We start from the raw sequence: 16434 nt of genomic DNA, 5'->3' as shown, positions 1-16434 counted from the left end.
GGAAGAAGTGGGAGGAAATCCATAGGAGAAAGACCATTTGATGAGTTCTGTTTGTGGTCCTCTCCTCTTTTCCTACGCTCCAAGGGAAGTGGGGATCCTCATAGGATAGTTTAGGGGGTTCAGGGCACCTGAGTCAACCATATAAGGCAGACAAGATTTCCCTTAGGCATTAAGGGTGGGCTTAGCTGTATGCAGGACAACCGTTTCAACAGTCTTGTTTTGGGTCTGTACTGTGAGCCAGCAATACTTTTCTCAGAGCTCATTATAAAAAAAATCCTGGATGCCCTAACCGGCTTGGCTCAGTGGATAGAGCATCGGCCTGCGGACTCAAGCGTCCCAGGTTCGGTTCCGGTCAAGGGCATGTACCTTGGTTTCGGGCACATCCCCAGTGGGGAGTGTGCAGAAGGCAGCTGATCGGTGTTTCTCTCTCATCGATGTTTCTAACTCTCTATCTCTCTCCCTTCCTCTCTGTAAAAAGTCAATAAAATATATATTTTTTAAAAATCCTGGAAAAGAAACAACCCTGAGACTCAGTTTTCCCATATGTAAAATGGGGACAATTATAGTACTTAATGCATAGATGTTGTCAAGAGGGTAAAATGAATTCAGACATAGAAAGGTCTAGAACAGTGCCTGGAGCATAAGAAGGGGGATATAAATGTGAGCTGTCATGATTATGATTGTGTATTTAATATTTTTTTCCCCAAAGTAGACAACATTTTGCCGTAGTCATTGCTGGCAATTCCACACTATTCCTACTTGCCCTTTTGAAGAACTAGGGCCAGATGGGCCAGGATAGTACAGAGATTAAGAGCATGGATTTAGGGATCAATGGAATGCGATTTAAGTCCCAGCCCAGGAACTTGCTGGCAGTGTGACCTTAGGTAAGAACCATAACCTCTCTGAGCCTTTTACATTGGAGTTGTACTCTGGGGCTGTTGGGAGGATGGTAGGAGACCATCCACTTAAAGAGCCCAGTGCAGTGCCTGGCACTTCCATCACTGAACAGAGGATGCTCTGAAATGGTTAATGCCATCCTGATGGTTTCAAAGGGGAAACGGAGGCAGAGAGAGTCCACCTGAGTCATTCAAAAGATCAGAGGCAAAGTCAGAAATGGGACTGGAATTTCTATCTTTGAGCACCCCCCCATCCCCCTCTGCCCCAAGATGACTTGTGGGTTGCAGGGGATGAGAAGATACTGGGTAGCAAGCAGGGGGCGGGGGGGTGGGGTGGGGCTAGGGAGCCTTGAATTCCTGCAATAGAGAGAGTCCCTTTCTGAGGGAGCCTCCGGGAGGCTCTTAGGAGGCCAGGAGGAGGGAGGGTGTGATTTACCCAGTCATTGCTCTGAGATACAGGAAAGGGAACAAAAGGTGCTTTATGGTGAGTGCTGCTGGCAGAGGTGTGGGAGGGAGGAGAAGTGTGCCTTGGGAGGGGGCAGGGAGGGGGAGAATGAAACCAAGGAATCCTCCTAGTAGAGGGGCCAGTGGAATCTTGCCTGGGGCCCAAGGAGAAGGGGAGAAAGGTGGATTTCGCAGGCCCCAGAGGCAATGGGGGTCAGGGGCAAGGCAGATAATGGGCCAGCAGGAGCCTGCTTTTATGAATTAATGAGGGCCTGGCCCGCCAGCCAGATTTGCTAACTGGTTCTTGGCAGGTACTTTGGGCATTAAGTGGTTAAACCGGGAGGCACATCCCTAGGCCTCCCTCCTGTGGCTGCACCTCTGCCAGCATTACTTTTAGAGCTTGAAAGCTTAGGCGAGTGGAGGGAGAGAGCAGAGCAGAAGGAGACAGCTGTTGGGAGGAACCCCTGGAAGGGGCCAGATGTACAGCCTTCCTGCCCACATGGTCTCTTGCCTGCAGTCACCCGCTTGCCTGGTGAGAGGCCAGGGCACAAGCGCCTGAGCTGTGGATGTGAGAACAGCCACGCCTGGGGATAATTAAATATCCCCCCCCCCCCCCATGTGGGCTGGGTGGACGTGGTGATCACACCTCTGATTTTTTAAAAGTTATCTACATTGGGGGTAGGGAGGAGTGAGTAGGAGCTTCTGTTTCCCCTCTGGTCATCACCATATGTGATGATAGGATTGCCCTTTAGTGTCCCTAGCCCCCAACGACTTGCTTGTCACATAGTAGGTTCAGAAATCCATGAATCAGTTAGAAACTATGCGAGACAGGTATTATTGTTTCCCAAGTCCGGCTCCTCTCATTTTTTCACCGAGTGGCTATTGAGTGCCTACTGTGTGCAGGGCACTGTGGACACAGGAAGGGCCAAGACACAGAAGCCCCTGCTCTCATGAAGCCTATATTTTAGTGGGAATAAAGTGATTAAGTCAATAAAGATTGTTTTGGTTATTATTGCTGTGGAACCCATTGCTCCAAAACTTAATGGCTTAAAACTACTTGATTATGCTCATCATGTATGATTATGCCCATATATTCTCTGGGGTAGGAATTTATAAAGGCATAGCTGGGGCTCCAGGCTGACTGGGGGCTAGAGTCATGGGGTGGGGAGGGATCTTCATTTACAGATCTGGCCGTTGATGCTGGGTGCTAACTGGGACTGCCAATCACAGCACCTACACTCAGCCTCCTCTTGTGGCCTGGGCTTCCCCACAGCATGGCAGCCTCATGGTGGTTGGATTCTGACCTGGTGATTCAGAGCTCCAAAAGCAAATGTCTTGGGGAGCAAGTGGAAGCTGCTTGGCCTTTTCTGACCCAGCTTCAGAAGTCACTTGGATTAGAAGCAAGTCACAAGACTGCCCATCGGGGAGTGGCAAAGTCCTAGAAGAGTGTGTGAGCAGGAGATACTGTTGTGGCCATCTTTGGATTATGCAGCCTAACACAGAGATCATTTCAGAAAGTGCCGAGGGCTCTGAAGGGAATACATGAAAGGTAATGTAATAGGGAGGGCCCAGGGGACCCCCCCCCCCCCGCACCTGCAGCGGTTAGGGATGGTCTCTTTGAGGAGGAGCCAGGGTACTGGTGACTGAATGGCAAGAAGGAGTCAGGCATCTAAGATGTGCAAGGTGTTCTGGGAAGAGACACTAGCACACCCAGTGGCCTGGAGGTGAGACTTTGCAGGGTGTGTTTGAGGAAGAGAAAAATGAGCAGTGTGACTAATGCCCTATGAACTTGGGGTAGCAGACATCGGAGGGGTAGGTGGGGGCTAGATCTGTCCATGGTAGGTAGGGAGGTGGGGTTCTAAGTGCAATGGGGAGGAGGGGCTGGGAAGAAAACCAAGTTCAGAGAGGCTTTCATAAGTAATGGGATTCAAAAACACAGCACACGAAGAGACACTTTGCAAGAGAATCCTATATAATAAGAGAGGGATATGCTAATTAGCCCAGATATGCTAATTAGTCACAACCAGTATGCAAATTGACCAACACACAAGATGGCCACCCCCATGTGGCCACAAGATGGCCTGCAGGGGAGGGCAGTTGGGGGCAACCAGGCCAGCAGGGGAGGGCAGTTAGGGGTGACCAGACTGGCAGGAGAGGGCAGTCAGGGGCAATCGGGCCGGCAGGGGAGCAGTTAGGCATCGATCAGGCTGGCAGGGGAGTGGTTAGAGGGTGATCAGGCTGGCAGGTAGAAGTGGTTAGAGGCAATCAGGCAGGCAGGTAGGTGAGCAGTTGGGAGCCAGCAGTCCTGGATTGTGAGAGGGATGTCTGACTGCCTGTTTAGATAGGGCCTGAAGATTGGAGAGGGTGCAGGCTTGGTTGAGGGAGACACACACACACACACACACACACACACACACACACACACCCGCTCACAAATTTTGTGCACTGGGCCTCTAGTACTTAGATATGAAGCAGTAAAAGAGGCTGCAACATTCCATTGTCATGATTTGCAAACATGAACTGAGCACTAGCTCAGAGCTGGACAGCCGGATGCAAAGATACAGAACCAGTCTCGGCCCCTGACTTTAGATGCTCCTTGACTTCAGGGACAGGAGGCCCTGGCTCTGTCCGACCCTCTCCCCAGCCTCTCAGTGGAAGTGAACTTGCTTACCTCAGGGCACTCGGAGCACTGCGGATACTGGCTGGGTTTCCATCACCTAAGAAAGTTTTCCTTTCAACCCAGTAACTGTCTTCTCTCCCTCCTCCTGACCTAAACTGGTGCCTGTGCTATGAGGTAGGGGGCCTCTGTTTTAGCCCACCTCAGCGAGATGCATCCTTTTCTTACTGCTGGGTACCCAGGAAAACAGAAAGCTCCTTTACCCCCCTGTGGAGAGAAAATTGGCTGCCCCATGGGGTGTTGTCATCATCGAACCTTTGTTCCACAGGCCGTAGACTTGGGCAAGATGGAATTGAATTGCTTGGGAGACTTTATGTAATGTTCCTTTTTTAAAAAATTTTTAAAAAAATACCCTTTCTTTGACTACAAACAGTATTGCACGTTCATTATCAAATATTTGGGAAATGGCGAATAAAAGAAAATTGTAGTCAGTTGTTTTGCTCTCACCCGTCATTCATTGTTATCATTTTGATCCATTTCTTCCCAGTCTACAAACGCACTGGTAGGCACTTCAACAAATAGGGTCACTCTGAATACATTCTCTGAAACCGGGCATTCTCATTCCGTCCTGCTCCTCCTCCCCTCATAGTTTCCCCAGCACACGTCGTAGAGGCCGCTTAGCGTTTCATTATTTGGCTGTTCCATCCTTTAGCCTCCCAGTCTGCTCCTTTAAAAATGTTATTTATTGATCGGAGAGAGAGAGAGAGAGAGAGAGAGAGAGAGAGAGAGGAGAGAGAGAGAGAGAGAGAGAGAGAGAGAAAGAGAGAGAAAGGATTCCACTTATTTATGCATTCATTGGTTGATTTTTGTATGTGACCTGACTGGGGATCGAACCTGCAACCTTGGTGTATCGGGACGACACTCTAGCCAACTGAGCTACCCGGCCAGGGCCCAGTCTGCTCTTGTTGGACGTTTAGATTGTTTCCAACCTGACCAAGAACGTCCTCATGTACAACTCTCCGGGCACATCACCGATGATTTCCCTATCATGCCCACCAGTGGGACTTTGCTGTCAAAGCTTATGTAAACGTTCTTTTAGCATGAAGGTTGTCTAAAGAGTAAGCTGTGTGCTAAAGGTGCCGAAGGGCTTACTAGACAAACATGGTCATTTGTCCCCATTTCTCATTCATGCCACCGGCCTCTCTATGTAATGTGGTTATCAGCTTGGCTTGCGAGTGGGCTGTTACCACCCTCAGCTGAGTCCGTGCTGCCCTTTTGTGGGATGTTCTTTGCGGATGGCATCTCTAGACATTGTTGCCGTGCGTATGAGGACAGATGACTCCTTGCATGCCTATCCCCATGTCAGCGAAAGGCTCCAAGCCACAGCCATGTCACCAGGGTTGTCAGAGCTCCCCTGCCTGCCTGGTTGTCCCTGCCATCATGGGACGGCCATGGCCCATGTTCATCTGAAATCCTTGGGCCTGGCACCTGGTACTTAATTAATACTATCGGATGCTAACATGCTGCTGATGGGAAAACTCAGACAAGGAGGGGGCGTCTTCAGAGTGGGAATGTGTCAGGGGCAATGCGATGGATTCAAGAATCGATACCATTTGCTAAGACAGCCCGGATTGAAAATGTTTAGCCTGTTGGCACACCATGGGGCCTAATTCTTGATTCAGGATTGAAAGTGTTTTATCCTGTTGGTACACCATAGGGCCTAATTTTTGACTCAGGAAATGTAACCACTGGTGACTTATTATCTATCTTACTCACCCAGATTTCATGCTGAGGCAGGACGTCTGGGTGGAAGGGACATGAACTCTGGAGTCGGGCTGACTTTCGAATTAGGCCCCACCTGCCCTTTCCCAGCTGTGTGACCTTAGGCCTGTCCCTTTACTTTCTCAGCAGCTTGAGGGACATCACTGATGTTCAGGAAATAGCAAATGATGGTGTTCTTATTTGGTGTGAAATTCAGTCCACGGGTCCAAAGTGATAGGGTGGTGGGAACGCAGAGACTTTTCTGGACCTTTGGCATAAAGCAGTTGCTAATTCTGCTTCTCCCACTCCGTGGCTGACCAGCAGCATCTAAGCCACTGAACCAGGGCTGCTGACCCTCCAGGACAGCACTCCCTCTCCTGGGAGACACTGGTCCCACTGCAGCACCTGGCGTGGTGACCTGCACCGTGCGGGCATTCACTAACTACTGAGTGGAGGAATGGATGGATGAGTTTGGGGAGGCCTCAGGGAATTTGGGAAATTACACATAAAATTGGCTGATTCCATACTCCTGTTTCCCCTCACTTGAGAGAGACACCCTGGCTGTGACCTGATTCGTAGAAGACCTATGACCCAAAAGGTCACCAGTCTAGAAACACAGCCAGAGCGACACAGGACTTAGAGACCACCTGGCCCCATTCCAGTCCCTTGCAGACGGGGAAACCAAGGCACAGAGATAGCTGCGAGGGTTAAGATGAGGTGGGCTGACAGCCAGCTAACTCTACAGTGTCTGAGTATAAGCAAGGGCTGACACCTGCCGATCTCCCAACGGAACTGGACCTGCAATTGAATTTTGTTCAACTTGCAAGTTCCACCCCCCAACTCCCTGCCAACACTTAAAAACCAGGCAGGTTTCTGGTACGAATTTTCATGTAGAAGACTGTACTTCCAGTATTTCTTGGAGAAATGGAAAGATCTGACAACCGTGAGTTTGTATTTCCACGTGGCAACAAGACTGGAGACGAGTGTCCCCTTTAGATGGGACATCAACGCTCCAGTTACCCCGGTCCCTCCTGGGTGCACGTTACTGGGCCCAAGGCGTCCCAATTTGCGACCTGATTTAGGTACCACCCTGCTGGACATCCCTTGATGGCACCCACACCCACACAGGTATCCGGTTTTAAGTGAGATCATACTGCTTATGTTTTGTCACCTGCTTCCTCCCTTCCACTGATATTAGGTTGCTGAGATCTTCCCACGTCAACAAGGAAAAGTGGTCATCATCCCTTTTCATGGCTGCATAGTATTCCATTGTTGGTCACCTCCTTAAGGACATTTGCCTGTTTCCCATTTTCTGATAGTATAAACGAGGTGTAGTGAACATGCTTGATTAGACAACTTTGAAAAAAAAAGTGAGGTTCCTAGAAGTGAAATGATTGGGTCAAAGAATGTGCCTGTTATGTGATACGTATGGCAAGATTACTTCAGGGAAGGGTCTGCCCATTGGATCTGGTGCCCATTCTGTGCTGAGCTGCTGCCTCCCCTCTCTCAGTGCTTACCCTTCCAGAGTCAAGTGTGTTTGGCATTGAAGGCCCATCTGCCATAACCTCATAGTGGGCGGGAACTATGAGTTCTCTGGTTTCTCTCCATAGACTTTACAGAATCAATAACTATTCATGATAGCATTGATAACTATTTACTGATAGCATTGATAACTAGTCACTGAAAGTATTGCTAACTATTCATGATAGCACTGATAGCTACTCATTGATAGCATTGATAATTAATGAGATGGCAGGGGGCTGGGCAGAGGGGAGCAAAGACTTCTTCCAGGAACTACCAAACGGCCCCCTCCTCTCTTACACACCTAAACCAGGCTTCTGCTCCTCCCGCCCCCTCGCCACAGTCTTCGCAGGCCCAGCTTCCTAATGGACAACATGAGCTACACAATGGAGATTGAAGCAATGACCCAGACCAGAGCCATCTTCTTCCCTCTAGGAAGGTTCTACATGGAGAGCTCTGTCTCCATGAGTCTTAGGCACCAGGACCGACCCCTGGTGCCGTCAGAACTCTATGGGCAAAATCAACCCACCGAAACCAGAGATGGGAGAGGGGGAAGTTGCCACCATTACTCGTGCTCACTTACTCTCATGCAACAGGCTGAACTGAGCACCTACTGTGTGCGGGCATTATGCTGGGCTCTGGGGACCTAATGATGGGGTGGGGAGGGACATGGTGTCTGCAAATGCCCAGAAAATATTCTGGGAAGATTAGAATGAAGGGGGCTTTCCTCTTATTTCTATCTCCTCTATTGTTTGAATGTGTAAATTCTCCCTTGTGCAAAAAAAGAGTTTTTTTTTTTTTAATTAAAAATTGTGGCCTCTTAGGGGGGAATGCAAGAGTCCTAACTCTCCTCGGGTACAGGAAAAAGGGAGTGAGCCTCCTGCTTCATCTAATGCGGCCGTGAGGGTCACAGATCGCTGCTTTCAGCGCCCAAATGCAGCCCAGGGAGGCAGGACCTCATGGCTCCCCCCCTCACACCCCCCTCTGCCCGCCCGCCCCCTCCATACTGTGGTGAACAGTGGAAATGGGACACTTTTTAAAGGAGTTTCATGAATGTCCTCAGTCATGAGCTTTGGTTGTGAGTCAGCATTGGAGAAAGTTCTTTATGAGCCAAGTTTAAGGGAAAAACATCCCAGGAGCAGGACAGTGGTTCATAGGGGGCAGTGGACTTAATGTTTTGAAAATAGTTTCAAATTATACAATTATTATTTGTTCCTTGCAACAAACAAACAAAAACAACAGAAAACCCAAAACAAACAATACAGAAATATAGAAAGTAAAACTCCCTTTACTCCCCTGGGGTCACTTACAGTCCAGATTATATAATAACTAACAATAACAACAAAGGCAGACCTACTATGTGCACAATTTCATATATCTATATCTATATATCTATCTATATATCTATATCTATATCTATATCTATATCTATATCTATATCTATATCTATATCTATATCTATCTATATTGATTTCAGAGAGGAAGGGAGAGGGAGAGAAAGACAGAAACATCAATGATGAGAGGGAATCATTGATCGGCTGCCTCCTGCACGCCCCACACAGGGGATCGAGCCCACAACCCAGGCATGTGCCCCAACCTTACATCAAACCATGACCTCCTGGTTCATAGGTCAGTGGTCAACCACTGAGCCATGCAGGCCGGGCTAGCCTCATATGTGCTAATACTTTCAGTCCTCACATCAACACACTGAGATTTGCTATTATTCTCTCCCCTTTTCCATAAAAGAAAACGGAGGCCCGGAGAGGTTAAATAACTGGCCAGAGTCACACAGCTTTTATGTGTCTGAATCAAGACTCCAACTCAGGCATCAGGCTCCAGTCTGTGCTCTTAACCATTACAGTGTTCTGTGTCTCTGCCACACCTTTTTATGTGGGGACACACACACACACACACACACACTCACACACACACACTCACACACACATACACACACACACACACACACACACACACATACACTCACACACTCATTAATGGAAAACCAATCTGGGATTGTGCTATTTGGCCATTTGCTCTTTTCAATGAAGAATCATAACCATGTTTCTGTCTCGGCATATTTGTTCATTTACTTTTAAAATTTTTGTTTATTGATTTTTAAGAGAGAGAAGAAGGAAGGGAGGGGGGCCCATTGAGTTGTTATTTCACTTGTTTATGCATCCGTTGGTTGATTCCTGTATGTGCTCTGACTGGGAATGAACCCACAACCTTGGTGTATCAGGACCACGCTCTAACCCACTGAGCTACGGAGCCAGGGTGCCTCAGCATATTTAGATCTACCTCTTTCTGATATGCATGTAGCGTAATTTGTTAATCCAGCCTCCTACTGATGGACACGTGGGTTGTTTCCAAATTGTCTCTATTACAAATAAAGTTGGAGAGAACATCCAATTATGTAACTACCTCTGTGGGCTAGATCCCTAGCCTAGGGTGTCCAATGTAAGATCCCCAAAAATGTATGCACAAGCCCACTCCTGTTTGTGGGTTGTGGTGGAATGTGTCCACTGGCTGTGGAGTGGGGAGCTTTCGATGGTCACGTTTCACTGTGGACACCAACCTGTAACCAACACATGCGTGGGCATGGGGATTCATCCAGTCAGCAGGCCTGGGAACCTCAGAGTCATAGGCTCAACGATGTACAGGGAGGATAAGTGAAAATCAGTTGCTGGTCCTTCCTAGTTTTGCAAGAAAATGCCTTTCTTTTGGTGGATGAAGCTGATCACAGCTTTAAAAATACCATTTTTTCAAAACACACACACACACACTAAACCCATTTTTCCTCACCTCTTCTGGTGCCATTGTTATGTTCCCTTCATCATGTGCATTTAGCTCACATTTGCCTCTTCCATTTCATTTAATGGAATCATACAATATTTGTCTTCTCCTGTCTGGCTTCTTTCTTTTAGCGTCATATCTTCAAGGTTCACCCATGCTGTAGCATGTGTCAGGACTCCGTTCCTTTTCATGGCTGCATAATATTCCACTGTATGGACATACCCCAATCTATGTGTCCATTCCTCAGTTGATGGACATTGAGGTTGTTTCCACTCTGGGGCTGGTATGGATAATGCTCCTATGAATGTTTATATTCAGGTCTTTGTGGGGGGCACATGTTTTCAGTCCTCTTGGTTTTATGCTGTTTTTTAAAGTTTGAAGTTGCTGACTTGGATCCCCGTGACCATCAGCTCATGTAGACAGTGAGTCCACTGTTGCTAATGTAGATGGTGGGGTCTGTGTTTAGGACTCATCTCTTAAGTGCAGTCACATGTATTGGGTTGGGGTCCAAGGAAGAGGCAGAGAGTACACCCAAACTGAGTAATCAGAGGAGAATTGACCCAAGTGTGGGCAGGGGTTAGAAACCAATGACGGATAATGCAGTGCTCACTGCTGGGCTGGCAACACCCCTGACCTGAAGGGGGAAGGCGAGGGAATAGGACCTGGAGCCTGGAGAGGGGTCTGGGGCTGAACCAGAGAACCACCTGGCAGGCACTGAGCCTGCTGCCCTGTCACTGCCGTCTGCTGGCGAGACCTGGCAGGAAGCCAGAGGCCAAGGGCGCCTGCTGGTGCGGTTCATATAGGTCAATATCCCAGACGCTTTCCAATTTGGAGAAAATAGGGTGATCTCTCTCCCACTTTCTCTTCTAAACCACTTGGTTTGCATGACTCACATGGCAGTTCTTATTCCACTTGCTTTAGAGTAATGTGTGAAATGTTCTTTTAAAATATATATTTTTATTGATTTCAGAGAGGAAGGGAGAAGGAGAGAGAGATAGAAACATCAATGATGAGAGAGAATCATTGACCAGCTGCCTCCTGCATGCCCCCCTGTCCCCCTACTGAGGATCTAGTCTACCACCCAGGCATGTGCCCTGACCAGGAATTGAACCAGGTTCATAGGCCAACACTCCACCACTGAGCCACAGCGGCCCAGCTGTATGAAATGTTTTTATCTCCTCTGTTAATTCACAGCTCCTGCTAACTCTCCAACCTCCTCTCCTCTCCTCCTCCTCTTCCTCCTCCTAATATCATTCACCTACCACAAAATCCACCCCTTTAAAGCACACAAGTCAGTGTTTTTTGTTATATTCACAGAGTTGTACAACCACCCCCACCCCCATCCCGATAATCAATTTTAAAGCATTTTTGTTTCCCCAACAGAAACCCTGTACCCATTAGCAGTCACTCCCCAATTCTTCCCATTCCCTTCAGCCCTGGGCAAGCACTAATCTACTTTCTGTCTCTAAACATCTGCCTCTTCAGGAGATTTCATTTAAATGGAACCATACAATATTTGTCTTCTCCTGTCTGGCTTCTTTCTTTTAGCGTCATGTCTTCAAGGTTCACCCATGCTGTAGCATGTGTCAGGACTCCGTTCCTTTTCATGGCTGCGTAATATTCCACTGTATGGACATACCCCAATCTATGTGTCCATTCCTCAGTTGATGGACATTGAGGTTGCTTCCACTCTGGGGCTGGTATGGATAATACTCCTGCGAATATTTGTGTACAGGTCTTTGTGGGGGCACAAGGTTTCAGTTCTCTTGCATATGTGCCATTTTGTCTGCCCTGCCTGGGGTGCCTCATCTTATCTTGGCTAATTCCCTGGCCTCCTTCAGTGCTCAGCACACATCTGCCTCTTTCCCTAAGGAGCTTTCTCTGTCCTCCTTCCCTCCTTCCCTCCCTCCTCCTTCCCTCCTCTTTCCCTCCTCCCTCCCTCTCCATGAGCTCCCTCTCCTCCAGGCTCCTATGTTTACCCAGATTGCATGCTCTTCACATGCATACACGCTCATTATCAGCATCTTCCCATCTCCATCTGTGGGCCCCTGAGCCCCTCAAGGGCAAGAACTATGTCACTGGATCTGTAACACTTAGTGTGGTGCTTGCCCCGTTTAGCAATGAAGGAATGGATGGATGGATGAATGAGTGAGTGAGAGCAGAGACCGTCCTACCAGTCTGCCTTGGATATGGATTTATGAAATGAATAGCAGACCCCCTGCCCCATCTGGAGCAGCACAAAGGTAGCCTGACAATGTAGTCTCTCTTTTAATCACAGAAGATACCTGTGCAAACATTCGGTCTGAAAACGAGGGGTGTGTGCGCACAGACATGCATTTAGGGAAGGCTGCTATGTGGACAGAGCTTGAGGGGTGGGGAGAGCACCCAGACTAGCTTTTGGGGGAACCTTTCCTCTTAAAACAGAGCCTTGTATCTAGCAGCTCTCGCCCCTCCCCCTCCCGACATACAGGCTGGCTGTGCAGAAGCCCAGGGCGCTGACGTCATCCCCAGTGCTGGCTGCACGTGCCTACTGACCGACATGCAAATCTTTATTTCTGCAGGTTGGTGAAAACCCTGTGTCCTTGGAGAAAGCTGGTTCCTGTTTTCCTGAGGGGGAGCCCAGAGCTTGAAAGGCTGCGCGCGGTTGGCACTTCGAGAAGGAAGTGGGGAATACAGACAGCGCCTGGAGCACGAGAGCATCGCGGAATGGGACTGGGGAAGCCCTTTGGGGATCCAGCTGCAGAAAAGACACCCTAATGCTATTTACATACAGCTCTCTCTATATATATAAAAAAAGAAAATATGAATATTGCTACTCAGTGCATGCCGTGTGGAGGACGTGGTCCCCTCCCTTCTCTGCACCTTCCGATGTGAACTTGACTCTTTCGTGTCTGGGGCACTGGAAGAGAGATGCCTCCTGTGTCCCGAGAAAAATTGCCAAGACTGGTGGGGATTAGCCTCAGAGCCAACCCACTGCCTGGGGAGGGATGCTGGTGGAGTCAGAGGTGACATTGCAAAAGGCAAAAGAGAAAGGCAATATGTTTATAAAAAAGTGCGGAGGACTGGAGGCCAGTGGGTAGGGGCGGTCTGGGATACCTCCACTTCCAAGTCCTGACAAGTCCTAGCCCCTCTCTCTGTCCCTAAGATAGAGAGCTAGCCCACTGTCTCTCATCAGGACAGCTGGGGGTCCCCCTCTGCCTCTGGGGTCGCTGGTGCTTCGTCTGAACTTTGCTGGTGCTAAGCGTGTGTTCTCGCGGGTGCTGCCTGGGTTTTCTGTTGCCAGACCTGTGAGGCCAGGGGACAAGAGAGATTTCCTTTTTGCTGTTTCGGATTCTTTTTTTCTAAAAGGATGAGGGGAGCGTGCAACGTGAGAGTCCCTTTCTCTTTGCAGGGACCAATATCCAGAGGTGTGTGGGGGCAAACCTTGAGGCCAGGGAGGGAGGGCGGAGGGGAGGGAGGGGATGGCAGCGAGTGGCCTGCTGGTCGCCAGGTGGAAAGCTGACCTCATATATGACTGGTTTGCTGTCTCCTCCCACCCCGGGGAAAAGTATCCTGGCGGTTCAGCCCACGGCCTCCCCCACTCCTCAAGGGGATTTCAGGGCTTAGGTTTTATGGATTAAAAAGCCAAGAAATGGCTACGTTGTTCTGGTCAAGGGTAACTTAGGAGCAAGGTATGCTGGGGAAGGGCGTGGGTCATTTAAATGAAATGTACCAGCATCTCGCTGCAGACTGACAGAGGGTCTAATTTCACGCCCCTCCCCCCCTCCCCAATAAGCTCCTATTTTCAGAAGTTTCTAGAAGGGCTAAAAAAAAAAATGTGTGCTGAACTGAGACTTGGCTGCAAAGACTCTTCAGGGAACAATTCTTATTTTTTTGCTTCCAATTTTTAACAAATCCAACAAAACCAGGTATTATTCCTCTGTGCAGGCTATCACACGGCCGTTTTCAAAGCTGAGATGGTGAGGGGCCAGGCAGGTTGAGTCATTCATTCTACAAGGCTGGATTTGTAGGTCACCACCCAGGACCCGCGGACAGGGGGTGCGCTGGGCTGGTTAGCAGACACGCTTGCAGTTCTAAGAAGCCAGCGGAGGGATCAGCCTTGTTCAAGTTGACATGGGGCTGAACGGGAATCATCCCCCATAGGCTTTGCTGAAAATCACCAGGTCCTTTACAATGAGGGACCTCTGCGCGCTGCTGCAAGCTGGGAGCTGACTTTCTTAAAAAAAGAAAAAAAACTTAAAAAAAAAAATCCACGTCTGATGTTTCCCTAAATAACGCTTTAAAGAAAGATGCAACGCGAGTTGCCGAAGGGAGGGCACCTCCCACCCTCACCCCCAGACTTGTTAGCTTCCGTGGCTGGAGCCCTCCCCGCAGTGAGGTTTACAGGGGACGGGTATGTGGGCATGGTCTGTGGAGAGCGGCAGGTGGCTTCCCCACCAAGCCGCCACCTTAGGGAAGGCAAATGCATGATTAGAATGATGGGAAACACGGCCTCTGCTTTTATGAAGACACCAGAGCCTGTCCAGCTCACCCCCTTTGGGGGAGCGATTCTTCATGATGGTAGTCGTAGCCAGCACAGCTCCCTGCTGTTTTTAGGCTACCCCAGAGTGGGGGCCTGTGACCACCTGGACCACAGGGGGAAGGTCGGAGGGTCCCCTTTTCAACCCTGACTTGCCTACTATCTCACGGCATGTCCGCTGAGGATCCAAACTCTGAATGCCGGGGCTGGCCGTTTGGGCCATTTTGATTTCAATGAAGCCACATTGCTGAGAGAACTGGGCACCCGTGACCTCCTGATGGAACTTTGCAACCAAGTCCCTTGTACATACCCTCTTGTATTGTTAGGAACTGTGTATTTACCGAATCCTGGCTTTTTTCTTGCATATCACCCATGTGAGTGCACTTCTCCGCTGCCCCGGTTTTTGACAAGGGGTTGTTTTTAATGCTCGTTTTTATATGAGATTGTACTTCTTGATGGACATTTGTATTAGGAAATGGAAGCATGGTCTATCTGTATATATTGTCTCCACCGTCTCTCCTGTTGCATTACTGGGATTGCATGAGATAGTGGGGTGGTGTTTTGTGTTTTTTTTTTTTTTTAAATATTTCCCCAGTGTGCAAAGTGCTGGCATCATTTCTCCCGCTCCCCCGCCCCCCTTTTCTCTGGCTGCCAAGGAGCCATTGATTTTGATTAGTTTCACTGTAGAGCGTCTGTGAAGAGAGAGGGAGGGAGGGAGGCTTTGGAATAAATTTTAGAAAAGACCTCATATCGGGTTTCGGCAGACAGCAGTGTGTGTGTGTGTGTGTGTGTGTGTGTGTGTCCAGGCAGCGCAGAGGGAGGCCTGTGAGATCATTGTTTAGGTAGCTAACTGCATAATGAGGTGAGGAGCCAACGGTAGGGCCTCCTCCTTCCTGGTGGTGGCTGGCTGGGTACTCTCAGAGGGTGGGGGCCAGGAGCCATGGGGATTGGAGCCTTTGGGACTTCAGCGTACCAAAGCTGTTCCATTCCTTTCTGGAAGCTTCTCTCCTCTACCCCTCCCTCCTCAGTACAATACGATCTCTTTCCCCCTTTTCAAATTTTGGGTTCCGTTTCATATTCCCTTTGGCATAGATGTGGCTGGGGGAACAGGTTTCTTTGGGGGTGCCCATTTGCCTCGTTGGCCGCTGTCCATGGTCCTGCGCCATCAGCGGCTGGGAGAACCCAACCCCTTTCCCCCCTCTTTCATTGGGATACCGGAGACTCCTTTTCCACTTCTTCCAGTGGTCTCGTTTTACAATTCTTTTCCATTTTGATGAAAAAATGGTGATGGAAAAGAACACTGTCACAGAACAATGGAGCTGTGACTTTGATTTCATAATTCATGTATCTGATCGCATGTGCGCCCAGCTCTACTTCATCGTTTCTCACAGCGACAAAATACGGCGTCCCCGCGCTTGTGATATGGGGGAGCCCTCCCCTGGCCCTACACAAGCATCTTCTGGGGACACTAGTTTGCCACTGTGGACTTTCTGAGTGTCCACCGGGTATCAGAAGCTGCAGTGATCAGAATATGGGTTTTATTGATAAGAATTCTTCTTCTAAATGTTCCCTTAAGCCCCCCTGGGCCAATCAGAGGGTCAGAAGCTTTGGGGGATAAGGGGGGGGGCAGGATAGACACCCTGTCCTAGTCCCATGGGAACTGATAGAAAGAGGAAATTGATGTCCAAGGGTCCTTTTAAAACTTAAACTGAAAGTTTCTTTTTGTAATTTTAATTTGTTCAATCAAAACACCTGTTTATTGAGCACCTACGATGTGCCAGGTTGTAGAATCCCATCTGGGAAGAGACTTATTAGTCACAGAGGGGCAGCCCTGCTTGGAACACGATGCTAAATGTCCCTTCCCAGGCTGGTTCACAGTTTTT

Source organism: Myotis myotis, unplaced genomic scaffold (genome assembly GCF_014108235.1).
Source record: "Myotis myotis isolate mMyoMyo1 unplaced genomic scaffold, mMyoMyo1.p scaffold_m19_p_20, whole genome shotgun sequence".
Classification (NCBI taxonomy): Eukaryota; Metazoa; Chordata; class Mammalia; order Chiroptera; family Vespertilionidae; genus Myotis; species Myotis myotis.
This window is presented reverse-complemented; position numbering follows the sequence as displayed.